This window comes from Pseudophryne corroboree, chromosome 3, assembly GCF_028390025.1.
Source record: "Pseudophryne corroboree isolate aPseCor3 chromosome 3, aPseCor3.hap2, whole genome shotgun sequence".
NCBI classification, from domain to species: domain Eukaryota; kingdom Metazoa; phylum Chordata; class Amphibia; order Anura; family Myobatrachidae; genus Pseudophryne; species Pseudophryne corroboree.
The window spans coordinates 309,720,439-309,738,519 of NC_086446.1; the positions used below are offsets into that span (position 1 = coordinate 309,720,439).

Below are 18,081 nucleotides of genomic sequence, written 5' to 3' on the forward strand. Positions count from 1 at the left end.
AGCCAGGAGATAATCAGTGATTTCCATTTCTGGAGGTCGGCTTTAAGGTTTCTAAGCAATGGCGTGAAGTTTTCTTTATATAAGTCTCCGTATTGGCGCGTAATAAAGATCCCCAAGTAACGAATCTTAGAAGCGCACCAGGAGAATCTGAAGTCGTTCTGCATGTGGGACAGTCGAGGAGGGGGGATGTGGAAGGGAAGAGCTTCCGTTTTGGACCAGTTGACTTTGTAACCCGAAACATGGCCATAATCAGATAGGAGGTCAAAAAGATTCGGCAGAGAGGTGTGCGGTGAGGAAAGCGATAGGAGGACATCATCTGCGAACAGAGAGATCTTGTAGTCAAAGCCCCCCACCTCCAACCCACCAATGTCGGGCGAGGCTCGTATGCGAGCTGCTAATGGCTCAATTACTAAGGCAAAAATCAGAGGTGAGAGTGGGCATCCCTGTCTAGTACCGTTGGATATGTCCAGAGGGTCCGACTGCACCCCATTTACAGATACTCTGGCGGAAGGATTCGAGTACAAGGCCTGGATCCCCGTGAGGAATTTAACTTTGTTAGTTTTATTTTTGTCCATTGCACTGATTTGCTCCCACTCATAGGGCACTAAGGATGGGACGACACGGAATTCTATTCAAGGGCACTAGGGACGGGACGACACGGAATTCTACTCAAGGGCACTAGGGACGGGACGACACGGAAGTCTACTCTATATGGGAATGGCGTCACACAAATAACAGGGAGGTAGATGATGATGATGATATCATAACTCTAATCATTGGATTTATGACTCCATTGGCACGTCCACAAACAGGAGTACCATGATCAACACTCAGAAGGAAGTACTAGCCCTGGACCACTAAAGTATGGAAGATAGTGTTTCCGGCATCAAATTCTCTTTCCAGGCATTATAACCCTGGAACAACGGAGTGGTGGATAGTTGTTACTAAGGGTGACTAGATAGCCTCACCCACAATTTGTCACTGTGCACTGTTCACATTCTAATTTGAGAATCATTGGTTGCAGGTGCTGTCAGTGGGTGAGCATCTCCTAGACCGTGGTGTGTCTCATACAAGAGATTCCTGCTTAGGTGAGAGTTTAAAAAAGCAAATACAGACTGCAGCAGCAGCATGAAACAGCTGATACTGTATATCATTCAAGACCCCCTTTCTGCCAACAGCAACACTAGCCAAGGTCACATTTTTTCTCCAACAGAAAATAGAAACTTATCAGTAAAATATAGCATGCTAAAAACATTATTAAGTTATTCTAAGCATATACTACACCAACAATTTTATATATCCATTGTTCCCTATTAGCCAGATCGCTGTTTCTAAAGCTCCAATTACATTTTTCTTACATTATTTTGCATTACATACCTACAGGGAATTATTTAATAAAGTTGAGCAACGTGCACAAATGTGCTGTAACCCATATTAATCTGATTATATCAATGTAAATTTCACAAAATGAAAGCAAAAACCTATGGGTTATAGTAGTGGTTCCCATACTGTGTGCTTAGACACCCTGGGGTGCCACAGAGCACTTGCAGGGATGCCATGAGTGTATGGTCCAGGACCAAATCAAATTATTTATGGTCAAAGTGATAGGTAAAACCTGTGCTGGTGGCTGTCAATCATAAATCTTTAGAAGCATAACCCTGTCCATCACCAGATAAGTGAACCTAAGGATGACAGGTAGGCACAACGTACTTAATTTAAAGTCTTTCCAAATTTATCAATAAGAAATTTTTGGCCTAGGAGGTGTCTTGAAATAAATTCTGTTACTCTAGGGTGCCGTGATTCAAGAAAGTTTGGAACCACTCGATTATAATAGTATTTACTAAATACGCAGCTGTCAGGAAAAGATGATTACAAGGTTTGGCAAGTCTTGCTTTCAGCCTTACATCTGTACCTTTTTCTGTCAGTATTTGTCAATGTTGCTCTTTCTTTGGTGACAGTGTGTCAATAAGTTTTAAAGAGCAATTAAACCTTTAGTCATACATTGACCACAAATAAATGTATGAGATAAAATTTTTTGCCTGGTCTGTTTATGAAAAAAATTAAAGCACTATGAATAAAATCAAGAAAAGGCAGATATAAAATATACATATATATCCGCATCTGCACAGTGGAAGTAAACTCTAAGGTTCCTACCTTTACACTCCGGTCCCTTGCCCGTTACTTGCTCCCGAGCTCCCCCTTGCTCTCAGCTACTCTGTGACAGAGGAGAGCTGTGATGGAGGAATCTGAGGCATGCAGCACTCAGCACTGCTATCATACAAGTCCTGTTAGGTGGAGGAAATAAATCAGCTGTTCTAATGCCTCACCAATATTTTATTATCATGTCTTCTGACGACGTACTGTGTCAGAGGACGGCCGTAGGTGCGACTATTAAGGCAGACGAGTGACGGGTGCCAATTGGCACTGTTTATAGTGTAGGTGTCTGCCAAGTCATGCCACTGGGTAAGAGACATCAGGCAGCAAAGGGGATTAGGGTTTTTAAACTACTACAGTGCAAACATAGCACTTAACCCCTTGTATGCTGATGGTATGAGTGCATGCACCCATGAATACACCTAGCCTACAAACTACCTACTCGAGGCATAATTTATGACCTTTTACCCCACTGTTGTGAAACTAGTACAGTAATTCATTATCTGCTCACTAGTTCCATATTTTCTCTTTTACTGCAAATCTTATATCGTAAAATAAAATAACAAGTATCCACTCCAGACAATAGATTCTATAACAATACAGTGCATACGGAAAGTATTCACAGCACTTCACTTTTTGTTATGTTAAAGCCTTATTTCAAAATGGAATAAATTCATTTTTCACCTCAAAATTGTACACACAATACCCCATAATGACAACATGAAATTTTTTTGTGATTTTTGCTAATTTATTAAAATAAAAAACTAAGAAATCATATGTACATAAGTATTCACACCCAAGGGCGTAGTAGCTACCATAGGTGCAGGCAGTGCAGCTGCTATGGGGCCCAGAGCTGAGAGGGGCCCACCTTCCCTGTCAAAGTTACATGTGTTATATACATTTTTTGCCATTGGGTGGTACAAACTTCTTCCTTGGGGCCTGCAATATATCTAGAAATGCCCCTGGACCTGCTCATGGTAGTGTGGTATAAAATGAACTGGATGGTATTTTAATGTTATATAATATGAACCGGGGCACTGTAATAAGGCACAATATGAACAGGGAACACTATATATCATAATGTGAAATGATTGGTACTGTGCGGCATAATGTGTACTGGCAGATCTGAAACATGACATAGGGTGAACTTAAGCACTACTGCGATTCATAAAAGAAACTAGGGCACTACTATGGGGCATAACATTAAATAAGGCTCTACTATGGTTCAGAAAATGAACTAGTGCACTATTATAGGGCATATAATTAACTGCTGCTGCACAGATGTGTCTCTCTAAAAGCATTGGGATGGGGGCCCCTTCAAAATGTTGCTATGGGGCCCACAAAGTCGTGGCTACAACCCTGTTCACACCTTTGCCATAAAGCTTTGCAAAGTATTCACACCTTTGCCATGCGGTGCATCCTGTTTCCACTGATCATCCTTGAGATGTTCCTACAGCTTAATTGGAGTCCACTTGTGGTAAAATCAGTTGATTGGACATGAGTTGGAAAGGCACACACCTGTCTATGTAAGGTCTCACAATTGACAGTGCATGTCTGAGTACAAACCAAGCATGAAGTCAAAGGAATTGTCTGTAGACCTCCGAGACAGGATTGTCTTGAGGCACAAGTCTGTGGAAGGGTACAGAAGAATATCTGCTGCTTTGAAGGTCCCAATGAGCATAGTGGCCTCCATCATCCGTAAATGGAAGAAGTTTGGAACCACCAGGACTCTTCTTAGAGCTGGCCGACCGTCTAAACTGAGCGATCGGGGGAGAAGGGCCCTAGTCAGGGAGGTGACCAAGAACCCAATGGTCACTCTGTCAGAGCTACATCATTCCTCTGTGGAAAGAGGAGAACCTTCCAGAATGAAAAAAACATCTCTGCAGCAATCCACCAATCAGGCCTGTATGGTAGAGTGGCCAGACGGAAGCCACTCCCTAGTAAAAAAAAAAAAGCACATGGCAGCCCGCCTGGAGTTTGCCAAAATGCCCCTGAAGGACTCTCAGACCATGAGAAACAAAATTCTCTAGTCTGATGAGAAAAATATTGAACTCTTTGGTGTGAATGCCAGGCATCATGTTTGGAGGAAACCAAGCACTGCTCATCACCAGGCCAATACCATCCCTACAGTGAAGCATGGTGGTGGCAGCATCATGCTGTGAGGATGTTTTTCAGTGTCAGGTACTCGGAGACTAGTCAGGATAGAGGGAAAGAAGAATGCAGCAATGTACAGAGACATCCTGGATGAAAACCTGCTCCAGAGCACTCTTGACCTCAGACTGGGGCGACGGTTCATCTTTTAGCAGGACAATGACCCTAAGCACACAGCCAAGATATTAAAGGAGTGGCATCAGGACAACTCTGTGAATGTCCTTGAGGGGCCCAGCCAGAGGCTAGACTTGAATCCGATTGAACATCTCTGGAGAGATCTGAAAATGTCTGTGCACCAACACTTCCCATCCAACCTCATAGAGCTTGAGAGGTGCTGCAAAGAGGAATGGGCGAAACTGGCAAAAGCTAGGTGTGCCAAGCTTGTGGCATCATATTCAAAAAGACTTGAGGCTGTAATTGCTGCCAAAGGTGCATCAACAAAGTATTGAGCAAAGGCTGTAAATACTTAAGTATATGTGATTTCTTAGATTTTTTATTTTTAATAAATTTGCAAAAATCTTAAAAAACACTTTTTTCACGTTGTCATTATGGGGTATTGTGTGTAGAATTTTTAGGGAAAAAATGAATTTATTCCAGTTTGGACTAAGGCTGTAACATAACAAAATGTGGAAAAAGTGAAGCGCTGTGAATACTTTCCTGATCCACTGTATAATAACCTTGGTTACATGAATGATGCTTATGCTATGAGGGAGAGTGATAAGTATTGCTTATCACCCAGTTGAAATAGGCTGTAGACAATGAAGCCTCCTATGACTCTACCTAGCCTCCACGTTCTCTAATGGTTGATTACCAATTGAAAGTAACATAAACAAAAGATACCTTAACAAAACTCATTTGTGTATTACAGTCCTAACAATGAAAGTAGAAACCTGCAACTGTATTCATAAGCGCCACAGTGAGCCTTGTGCAGATCTGAAAGTAAATTGGGTGTAATTTACTTCAAAGAAGCATGCACAGACAAATGCGTATATTCACCAGTATGCAGTGTTGTATGCATCTCGCAAAATGACTGTTTCTGTCTGTGCACACGGTTTGTTACTTGTCATCATTAGAGCGCTCTTACACCTACGTTATGCTAGGTTCAAAAGATATGCCTCCAAGCCGCATATTACCACTATCATCTAACTCTTCATAGCCTGCAGATGAATATGCCATCATTGGCCACAATTCAATTCGAAGACAGTAGAACAGCGCCGTGAATAAGCTCCCGGGCTATTCAATACAGCGCAGTGGTAAGTCGGAGATTGCCTTTTCTCCCAGACTAAACAGGGTGCTTTGTCGGGAGAACTGGCACTCTCAGACTAAAGTGCCCGTCGCAAAGCTGTTTCCGTCACGCTAAGGGCAGAAATCAGCATCACGCTGGCACTTTTGTCAAAGTTCTGCTCGCACCCCACAGGGGGTGCAAGAAGAAATCCTGTCATCGGGTGTCACAGGGCGCTGTATTGAATATCCCCGGGAGCTTATACCCAGTGCTATTCAACTGTCTTCTAATTGAATCGTGCCCATTGAATGTTGTTTATGTGAGAATGCCCTGCTGCAAGGAAATGAAAAGGACTGTGTATACCTTGAACTTATTACATGCACCCATTTCCCAGCATGTGCAGGCAAATTCTTGTACTGTATAATACGCTGACGCTCCAAAAACAAGCATATATTCAATTCTGTATCAGCCCCAATGTATTTAACTTCATAGGGCTGGGAAAAGAAAGTGCTAAAAGTTTATTCCTATAGTAGTGCCACTGTTGAAATATGCATTGATAATAATTACCTGCATAATCCAATTATCCAACCAGTTCAGATTACATTTTTCTCTTTGCAGATTACTTATATTAGAATTAAACTGGAGGGCAATTCTTATTTTAGATTTGTCATATGAAAACCAGCAGGCTCCAAAATATTATCCACTGTCTGTAGAACAAAGGGACACTACCCTTTACTTCTGCCATTCAGTAATTCCAGGCAGCTTGCAGGGCATATTGGTGGTGGGTAGACATAGCGATCAGATGATTTGTAAAATAATATTAGAATAAGCTCCTGGAAAGCACCCTAAGTACATGGTATATCATTACGCGTATAACAAAGCAGTTACTTTTGATATGTACATTTCCTTAAAAGTGCCCAAGATTTATGTAATGACAAACGACTGAAGAAAGCTCCAGCTGTGAGGGTGTTGAAGTTTAAGCTCTGCCTCCTGAGTGCTTCATGTCCTGCTTCGGGACTATTTACAAGCTGGCCAGAGTATTTATAGCTGTGATCTTATTTATAAAGTATTTATTCACTGTAAGCTTGCCTAATAAGCTGTAAATAATGAATGAGATACTACTTAATAAATTAGATTAGACTTCAGTTTCTGTACATAATGTAGATCATAAATAGGTCCCCATGTGATGTATATCTCATTCAAACAGCATATTTGTACATTTGGGTTTGCAATTAAAACAAAGTGAAGAGCTGAGATTGTGCATTTCCAAAGCCATTACACTTTCATCTATGCATTATGATATTGTATGCAATTAGAAGTTTAAACTAGAATGACATATAAATTAAACCGATCCCAAACAGCGACTTTTCAAAAATAATTCAGTCCCTATACCCTTTCTTCATGATCCATCCTGGAAGCATTTTAGTAGAAATTGTATTATTAGTAAATATACATTTCCGTCTTCATAGTTAAAAGAGCAATATAATATTTAATAACCCTGAACCATCCAATAAATATCAGTCAGGATTCTAATCCACCTGTCACAATTAGGAGTCAAAAAGAAGCCTAGCACAATGAGACCTAGGGGTATATGTAATCGAGCTCCATGCAAGTCTGCCCAATGTTTTAAAGTAGCAATCATTAAACAGACCAAACCAACCCGCTTGTACCAGTAATATCGATTGATACGTCCTTATACTCCACTATCCGTCACACTTATAGAAACTATGTGGCTATTTCAGAGTTGAGAACATGCTAGTTAGTGTTGCTTAATATTTGCAGGTAGCCGTTTTCAGGGGATATCCTGCAAATTTGCTTTAATAAATATGCCCCCAAAAGCTATAAGGAGTAGCGAATACTGGGGATACAGTCATAAAGTTGACATTTACCATGCTGACATTTTTAATGTTTACAACACAATGTTGAGTTATTATGTCAACATTCGAAAGGGGCCGGAGGGTTTGTGCTAGGCACTAGAGGAAGGGTTAAGGTTAGCAATACTAATTGCCAACAGCACTGCAGGATCCACCAGAAGTAATCCAGATGTCACCTCTGGACCCACCAGACCTGATGTACCAGGTAAATCACCACTAGACCACCATTTCAGCCGTGTCGTCATGATGAATGTCAACATGGTCAATGTTGACATGCCAAGATGACATTACGAACAATGTTGACATTCTCATATAGATAAAATATACAACACCTCAATACTGTACTGGGTATATGACAGCAACATATTGCCATTATAATGTTACTTTTTTGATAAAATATAGGAGGCGAGACAATGTGTCTTTTGCTATATATAAGAGTGATCTATTTAATCTTCATATCCAGACTTAAGAAACAGGGCATACTTTACATAAATACTGTAAGACAACAGCCTGCAAGAAACTTTTCTAAGTTAACAAAGCTGTTCTAACACCCAAAGTCAGCTAGAAACAACAATTTGTTCTCCACTACAAATATAATAAACATAAATCTTTAGTTCCTGTTGAATGTCTATAAATTAGATCATTTTCAATTAGGCGGCTGCAGGGGTGGAGACTGCAAAGATTGAGTTTTCTAACTTCATTAACATTTAACTTTATGGTAAATTGAGATGGCATGAGGAAAACACCTCAAGTACTTTAACATAGTCTTTATTGTCTGCCTAAATGCCCAAATAAAATATAACCTAGATTTCCTGTGCACATGCGGTTTCCTCTTATTTAATGGTCTGCAGCAGGTTACATTGGTTTCCACAGGGTAACAGCGGGGTAGAGTGGATCTTGATCCAGAGGCACCAACATGCTAAAGCTTTATGCTGTCCCAGGATGCATTGGGGCCTCCTCTATATCCTCGCCTCCAGGCGCAGTGAGCTCAGTTTCAGTTGGTGTCTGCAGCAGCAGGTCACTTAACAGATGGGAAGCACTGGGCAGCCCTGAAAAAGCTTTTTCTTACAGAAAATGTATTCAAAACTGGCCTGTCAGCGCTGTATGTCATGGTGACACTTCAGCGCTGCAGCTCCATCACCTCCCAAGCGGCGTTGCATACTCCCACGGCCTGTTCCCGGGAACTTGTGGCGGAGACCCCTCCAGCTTTAGGCACATGGTCGCAGCTGCTCTCCTGGTTCGCGTGGCTGCTACGGAGAGGAGGTAAGAGGGTCCCCCAGGCGGGACCCGCCATTAAATTGCGTTCTGTCCAAAACCTAGGGAGACAGGTTGAGGTGCTGGCGTGGACACCGTCAACGAGCAGGGACCCCACTAGATCACCAGGGCAATAGAACATAGGTTGGGTGTATTAACGCCCCATTTAATAAGGCTCGTTAGTACTTGGGGTGGAAGTCCAGCATAGGGGAGCTGGTGCTTGACCTGTAGCCTCTCCCCTGCCCAGGGCAACATCTACTGCAGATTTTCCCACCCTTTAGCTGCCTCACATTCTCCCTCACTCCCTGACACGTTGGGCACCATCTTATAAGCATAGTTGCGGCTAGTCTCTGGGACTGCAGGGCAAGGTCTCGCTTGTAAAGCCGCCTGTATACAAACACTTGAATATTCTACATGTCTAGAAAAAGTGTACCTATTACAGTATGTATTGTACGAGTATTCTGATATATACCTCCAGTCTAGGACCGTGCTGTGTTAGATATATCTATCTATCTATCTATCTATCTGTATATATACTAGTCCAGTACAGTTTTATTGTCATACAGTAATTATCTGCATTGCTTGTGACTGTGTGTGCCTGTATCTGCTGCGTGGTTTCACTTTCAGTGTTTCCCAGATATATCTATCACTATATTCTGTACTCTAAGGGACTAGGTGTATCAGGATCACATATATATATATATAGCGTCACAGTATTTACCCATTACGTGTATTCTACTGTGTACTCAGTCACATAATACCGGATTTAATCGCTGGTGTTGTGTACTGTTTCTACAGTCACATACTAATGGTTTTAATCGTAGGTATTGTACTCTGTCTGGCTTTATCGTAATAAATCGCTCTGTTGCATTTGTGTACAATGTCTAACAAGAAGGGCAGTAAGTCTGTGGACGCTCCTGCATCATGCAGAGCATGCGCCAAAGATTTACCAGAGGGGGAAGCTGTGTATGATGGTCTGATACTATGTGTCATACATCTCCCAGTCAGTCCGCAGCTCCTATAACCAATCAGGAGCTACCCTAGGCTGCATTCACAAACCTCTGGGTACACTGGTGGAACGCCTTATGCCTCCTATGGGACCACCTGTGCCATTACAGCCACAAATTGTTCCTATGGTTAATCTGTCCTGGGCAGAAAATTTGTCTAACCAGTCACATCAATTAACTCATTCCTTGGTCAGGCAAAAATCTACTCCAGGTTACTCTCATGTCTCTGGGTCATCTAAGCGGGCTGCTTCCTCCTCACAATCCACTAATCTCACAGATGTTTCATCTGAAGAGGAGAAGGAGCATACTGTCCTGGCAGACACTGAATCAGGTGTTTATGATGAGGATTCTCCATTGCAAATTGAACGGCAGAAGTTGGTTAAAAATCTATTACCTCATTCTGACATTTTGGTGGACATCAGGCAGGAGCCCTGGTTTAATCCAGGGAAGAAATTCCTTCTGTCTAAATGGGCCTTGGCTCGCTATCCTCTCCCTGCAGAGTTATGTAACAAGTGGGAAAATTCACCGTCAGTGGATTCTCATGTCATCTGCCTAGTGGTGTCACCACTCATATATTCTTTCCTTCTTCAGGTACTTTGAATTGTCTGTTGGGTAATTTTGTTTCTGTTTTTAAATGATTAATAATATAATAATGTTTTATCTCATTTTTTCCTAATATATCATGGAATTTTCCACGTAGAATAAGAGTGCGCCCAAACAAGAGTCTTCTTTTTCTCCTTCTTGTATAACGTATGCTTATCTGACTCTGGGCGTACCACCAATTAGGACTCATATTTGGGAATTAACCCAATTTTGCATTTGTCCATTTTTGGTTTGCAATTGTATTGTCTAAATTTTATAGACCAGTGCCGGATCACCCTTTTCTTTGGGGTATCACAAATATGCCTACCAGTCTACGCTATTACTTTACATAGGTAAGAAAATTCCCAGTTGTATATGAGAGAGAGAGAGAGAGAGAGAGAGGTATGTCTATACAATATACGTGTCCAGAAACTCTCAATCGGTAGAACTTTATATCATAGCTACAAGCACATGAGGAAGGTAGTACAGTGGATTAAGTTAATAAATGTGTTATGAGCAAGAATTAAGGGAGACCACCAGAGAAGACAGGCTGCCATTTTACCTATAGTGAACCTAAGCTCTGTCCATGGGTCATTATTATGACATTGGGGCACATACATGAACGCTTGGAGAAAGGAAAAGTAGCAACCAATCAGCTACTGTCATTTTTCAAGCAGTGTCTGTAAAGTGACATTAAGGAGCTGAATGGTTGGTACTTTCTCGCTCTCCAAGCATGGATGCGGATGCCCTATTTTCAGCAGGATACCAGTCTTCTCATATTACACCAATTATGTGATCTTTGATTAATGTTATTAAACCATATAATTTCTCTTATTGCATTTCACCTGTCGCTGTAATAAATAATGGACACTTGACTTATTCCCTTTTTCCTCTCCAGAGCACAATGAGCTAGCTTTTAATCTATGCAAATAGCTGAACCAAAGCCCAAAGCTCAAAAACCAATTAAACTAATAAAATTCTTGTAGGATTTTTTTTTCTTTTAAAGCAAGGAATAAATACTTGATTAATACTAACTTGACCGCTGTTATTTTAATAGGAATAAGACCAGATTTAATTCTGTGTGTATTACTTTTACTTCTAGAATTTTTATTATGGATTATTCATCAAAATAAAAATATTTCAAAGGGACAATCATACAAAAGGTGTATATTTTCAAAATAAATTAAATGATAGTTGAGTTTTAGTCCATTTTGTATACAATATTTTTTGCAACAGGGACTCATTCAGAAAACCAGTGAAATAGACACCGACCTTTATGACATGATGTGTGTTTTATCTGCACAAGCAACAATACAGTACTTCACTTTCAGTTACACAGTGGGGATGATTCTGGGTTGCACGCTGCTGTAACTGCTTGTGTCTTTTGCCGTAGTCACGCCTGAGACCGTATGCTAATATCATCCTGGTGCATAAGCGTATGTCTGAATATGTAACGACTGAGACGCACCATCGAAATTTGCACCTGCCTATGCTAGGTACAGATTCTTTGTCAGAATATGGCCTCCAATGTAAGTGATTAAGCGCCTGAGTTTGTAAATACATCTGAGACATTCCCATGACAAGCCTATAACACTGTACATCTGAAAAAAAGCCACCTCCCAATCACTGCCCGGGAATGTACAATCCATTTCTATGAATATGCGTCTCTCTGCGTACACACAGTAAGACACATGTGACTTTCTAGCAGCTTAGACGCATGTGCATTTTAAAAACATCAACCGTTTGTGCGAACATCTGCACTGCAAATGACTCCGTATCAGGACTTGTATGTGCTGTATATGTTGCCAGCACACCCAGCATGGGATAGTAGGCAACAGGTTGCTGTTTTGCCAGTTTGAATAATTGGGTAAAGAGCTGTGTCACCAGTTGAGGAGAGATGCAAAAGTTTTGCAGAGACACAGTAGACTGGCATATACAATCATGAAAATATGAAATAAAAAATTAATTGTGTGTCCCAACTGCTTACTTCATGTTCTCCTGGCAAACAATGGAGACTCTATGGGCATTACTCCTGAAGGCAACATAATCATTAGCCTCTGTTTTCTGTACATCGGGAAAATATTGGGTTGGGGGTGGGGGAGGTGCCAGAGAGCCAGGTAAAGAACACTGGGGCAGCGCAATGTGTCTGGTTACTGTAATATGAGCCAAGCATGACCATTTTCCCAGGCTGCATTAACACAGGTTGCAATGTGTAAGTATCCACACCTCCTCCTGGTCTTTACCTTCTAACTCCTGGGTGGGAAGGGTGTCTGGAGACCATACCTGAATTTTTGTGACTGTGTATGATGGCCATATTGACTCCTGATTCTATATGACAAGTGGCAGAAGCAGTGTTTGTGTTTAAGCTGGAACTGTCAATCACAATGCATTTCCAGAATTGTTCTGCAGTTAAAGAACTACTAACAAATGAATTAAATTAGAACACAGCCTACCTCCAAAGTAGCAGACCATATGGAATTTTTTATCCAATATACAACACGTTTATTCAACTGATGAACAGAGAGGCTCTCGCTGTCTGGTAGGGATATGGGTAAAAGCTGGTTCCAGCTTGATCCACACGAAATTCCCAGAAACAGCAAGATACACACAAAAAGCCAGTTTCACACTAAACTCACAAGAAAAATAAATACTGTAATCTGGACCCACATAAAAAAATGGATTCATGCTATATTCACAAAAAACCCTGGATCTACAATACATTCGCACAAAAAGCCAGATCAACACAAAAAACTGATCAACACAAAAGGACAAATCCACCAAAACATTTTTGTGAATCAGTGTGGAGCTTTTTGTATGGATAGGCTGTTTCTATAGCTGTAAGCTTTCATGAGCAGGGCCCTCTGCCACCTTGGTTCTCACTATTGCAATTGGGGATGGTGGTGTTATGACTCCCCTGCAGTCCTAAGCTACTATATAAGCCTAGTACCCATTCTCCCGATGCCTATGCTTACAGTCAGTGACTGATCCCTTCTGTCTGCCATTCCCAGCAGGGTCGGTGCAAGTTTCAGAGTCTTAGGCAACATTTCACCCACTGCCTTGTATGCCCCAATTCATAATATGCCATGCATCAGTGTCTCCAATTAATAATATTGCCCACAGCAGTGTCCCAAAATTTTAATAGACTATGTAGAAATGACTCAACTAATATGCCACAGCACCCCCCCCCCCAAATCACACTGTTTCTCATAAGTGCCCCAATTCATATGCCACACATCTGTGTCACAAATTCATTATATACCCCACAGCTCAGCTATATTCCCACTTCATACTTATGCTACACATCAATGTCTCAAATACATAATATGCCACACATATGGGCCCCCAATACATAATATAGGGGGCACATATTTGTGTCCTCAAGACATAATATGCCACATAGCTGTGCTCAAAATGTTTTGTATGCCACACAGCTGTGCCTCAAATTCATAATTATGCCAAATATACTGTATGTGCCCCAAATTCTTATTATGCAGCTGTGCCCCCAATACATTATGCCCCACATCAGTGCTCCATTACATATTTATGCCACACTTCTGTACCCCAATATATGTCAGCACCCATTAACCCACCATACATACACACTCTTCCTGCCAGCACTCATTAACACACACTGCCAGCACTCAATAACCCACACACACATTGCCAGTAGACACTGCCAGCCCTCATTAACACTCCCCCCCACAAACACACACTCATCCTGCCAGCACTCATTAATCCTCCCCACCCCACATACACACACACACACACACACCATCAGCACTCACTAACACACACAAGCCCACCCCTACAGACACATTCATTCACTCACTCACCCACCCTCATAACAGATATACAGTACCTCCATTCAGCAATAGTAGGCCAGCAGCTACAGCAGCTACTTGTGTTGTCTAGGGGGCGCAGTTTCTTATGTGAGTGACAGGCTAGCACCAAAGAGAGGACTGAGAAGGGGCAGCCACCACTGCTGCTGACTCTATGGCACTGATAGGTTAGAGTGCAGTGCTGGAGCCTGGGGGAGTTCTGGAGGCTTGCCACCTCTGCAGCATTGGCCTTGGTCATCAGTAGTCCTGGCCAGGACTGAAAGAGACATCCTTTATTTTTTTTGTTTGATTGACTCAGCGGTGCCCCCCAGTGGCTTGCGCCCTTAGGCAGCTGCATAAAGCCCTGGCCCTGATTCCCAGGCATGGGGTTGCTCCTCTAAGTACCTTATTTGGTATTACTAGTTACCAGACCATTAAAATGACAGAACATCATATCAGTAATGTCAGCGTTGGCGGCTGTGCATGCTCGAATGCAGCAACACTTGAATTGCTCCGTTGGGCACCATCTGGTGGCACACAAAACACTTAAATTCCTAACACCGAGGTGAGGAGCAGTGTTAGCCTTTTATTATATAGGATTGCTAGTTTAGTCAGTTGTAATCATCCATATACAGTGTTGATGTACTAAACCTTGGAGAGAGATAAAATGGAGAGATAAAGTACCAACCTTATCAGCTCTTGTAATTTTTTTTAAACACAGCCTGTAACATGGCAGTTAGGAGCTGATTGGCTGGTACATGATCTCTTTCCACTTTATCACTCTCCAAGGCTTAATACATCTGCCCCTTGGTGCCATATAAATAAAAGATGATGATATATTTAGTATGGATCTGACTTTAACACCTTCCTCTAATGGATAGAATGAACTGAGCTTCAAAGAAAATGTACAGTAAATACAATTAACTATGGGAGTCATTCCGAGATGATCGCTAGCTGCCGTTGTTCGCTGCGCAGCGATCAGTGGAAAAAAATGGCTAATCTGTGCATGCGTAGGCACCGCAATGCGCACGCACGTCGTACGGGTACGAAGTCCATTGTGGTTTTGCACTGGTTCTAGCGACGATTCCAAACGCACAGACGGCCGCAAGATAATTGACAGAAAGAGGGCGTTTCTGGGTGTCAACTCACCGTTTTCAGGGAGTGTTTGCAAAAACGCAGGCGTGCCGGAGAAAACGTGGCTGGGCGAACGCTGGATGGGTGTGTGACGTCAAAAGCCAACCCTCCAACGTTAGAATCAACGCACACGAAGAGTAAGTCCAGGGCTGGTCTTGTTTTGCACAAAATGTTTTTGCAGGCGCTCTGCTGCACAGGCGTTCGCACTTCTGCAATGCGAAAATATACTCCCCAATGGGTGGCGACAATGCGTTTGCACGGCTGCTAAAAACTGCTAGCGAGCGATCAACTCGGAATGACCCCCTATATTTCAATTATTTTTAAAGTATAGAATGTTTAATATACATATTTTTTTTAAATAAAATGCTTAACTTAATAAGCTTACTGACTCTAGCTATACTATTTATCAATAGAATTTTATACTGGCTCAGATTTTCCAGACGCCAGCAAGTGAATGTCAATATGTGAAGGAAAGATAAAAGACACACACCAAACACAATGAAGACATTTTACAGCATTGACCTTCTGTGGTCCTCACAACGTGCTGCCTGTCCTACATGTGATGCCTTAAAGATAGGCCATTTCATGAAATACCACAGGCCCAGTTACAGAGGGTAATCTTGTCTTAAGACACAGACAGCTTATCTCATTACGACTCATACGATATTACGGATCCCCCTTGAAACAGAGCTGTGATGCTAAAAGTTATACATGGATTGAGCCTCCTCCTCTGCTCATATCATATTTATTTGTGTCCTTCACTTGTCTCTGACTTTTACATAATTAACTCTTCTCATACTGAAGTGAGGTGACCACAAGCAGACATGTTTGTCAGTGCAACAAGGATATAAAAGTTGATACAAATGTATAGTAACAAGGAATAATTGCACCTTGTTATTCATACTTTATCATGTAATCTGTCTCTGACAAAAGTACTCAATAGGGTCACTATATTACCAACTGTTGATGATGATTTGATAATTGTTCGATCACCTAATTAAGCCTTTAACAAAATAAATACTTTTTTTTCTTTATATACTACTACAGTAATATATTCATTTAATTGAACTTCTGTTTGAACTTATGTTGGATAGAAAAAATTCTCAGTACTATCAGGTGCAGGACCACAGTGCTCTATAGAACTTCATATGTAGACAGTGGCTCAGTAGCTATCATCTTGTTATGTATTTGAACGCAGTTGTCACTATTGGTACTTTTCTATGGGCATAATTGATTGGCCCACTGCATGAGGGCCAACCCTCTCCTCTAGAAGTCAGTAACTTGGTGGAGCAGGATTATAGATGAACTTAGGTGGTATGTAAGACTCTCCTCTAATCTCCAAACCTTCAAGCGTTCCCTGAAAACTCACCTCTTCAGGCAAGCGTATCAAATTCCAGAACCACCCACATAACTTTCATAAACCTTCCTATCAAATTGCATCCACTCTGCACAGTCCACACTTATCCTTGCATGTCTTCTCACTCTTCACTTTCCCTCCCTCTCTACCCCGGTTCATCATTGCTGTATGACCATACCATACAGCCCGCCAAGAACCTTTGCAATCTTAATTATTTTCCCACCAGCCAAGAGTAGTTACCAACCTGATATCTCCATAACTGTTGACCATGCGACTATCCACCCTACCCCACAAGCTCGCTGCCTAGGTGTCACCCTTGACTCTGAACTGTCCTTTGTTCCACACATTCAATCTGTCTCTAAATCATGTTACATGCACCAAAAAAACATATCCAAAATACGCCCTTATCTTACACAAGACACTGCAAAAACTCTTATCCATGCGCTCATCATCTCCCGCACTGATTATTGTAATAGTCTCCTCACTGATCTTCCCAAACATAGGCTCTCACCACTATAATCCATTTTAAATGCAGCTGCGAGGCTAATCTTCCTCGCTAGACGTTCTTCATCTGCTGATCCGCTCTGTCAGTCCCTCCATTGTTTACCGGTTTTCTACTATGTTAAATATAAAATACTTTTACTTACATACAAGGCTACTAACCAAACTGCACCATCATACATCTCCTCACTCATCTCAAAATATCTCCCTATCAGACCTCTCCGCTCTGCACAAGATCTACATCTCGCATCCACATATATTACCTGTTCCCACTCAAAATTACAGGACTTTACCCGGGCTTCACCCACTCTATGGAATGCCCTCCCACACACAATAAGACTGTACTCTAGTCTCCAAATCTTTAAACGTTCCCTGAAAACTCATGTCTTCAGACAAGCCTACCAAATTCCAGACCCACCCACATGACTCATTGCTTCCCTATCCAGTGACATCCTCTCTGTACAGTACACATAACCTCACAAATTTTGTCTTCCAACATTTCTGGGTGATCATATCATACAACCCATTACGAACCTAGCAATCTGGTGGACCATTATGCAACAGGTAGCATCTATCCTTGTGTATCAATGATTATTTCCCTATAGATTGTAAGCTTGCAAGCAGGGCCTTCCTACCTCTATGTCTGTCTGTCTGTCTGTCTTTGCCCAGTTTTGTTCTATAACTGTTGTTCTAATTGTAAAGCGCAACGGAATATGCTGCGCTATATAAGAAACTGCTAATAAATAAATAAATAAATCTGGTGGACAACTATGCAATAGATAGCACCTATCCTGGTATATCCATGCCTATTTCCCTATAGATTGTAAGCTTGAGAGCAGGGCCTTCCTACCTCTATGACTGTTTGTTATTACCCAATTTTGTTATATCATTGTTATTTCCAACTGTAAAGTGCAATGGAATTTGCTGCGCTATATAAGAAACTGTTAATAAATATAAAAATAAATGTTTGCTTCAATGGAAACAACATTAATCCTCCTGCCAGTGCCAGAGTTGAGTGTGTGTGTTT

The 18,081-nt window shown here is 41.6% G+C and overlaps 1 protein-coding gene across 3 annotated transcripts in view; it reads right to left on the reverse strand.

Moving 5' to 3' along the window:
• ZNF385C (zinc finger protein 385C) overlaps window positions 1–18,081 on the reverse strand; it is a 563,435-nt gene that overhangs the window by 337,034 nt on the left and 208,320 nt on the right. Inside the window, exon 1 of one of the 3 annotated variants that reach the window (XM_063959414.1) lies at window positions 2,155–2,235. The exons of the other annotated variants lie outside the window; for them this stretch is intronic. The gene's annotated coding sequence lies outside the window, so the exon portion shown is untranslated. Of the gene's footprint in view, window positions 1–2,154; window positions 2,236–18,081 lie in introns of those variants that run through there. 3 annotated transcript variants of the gene reach the window in all.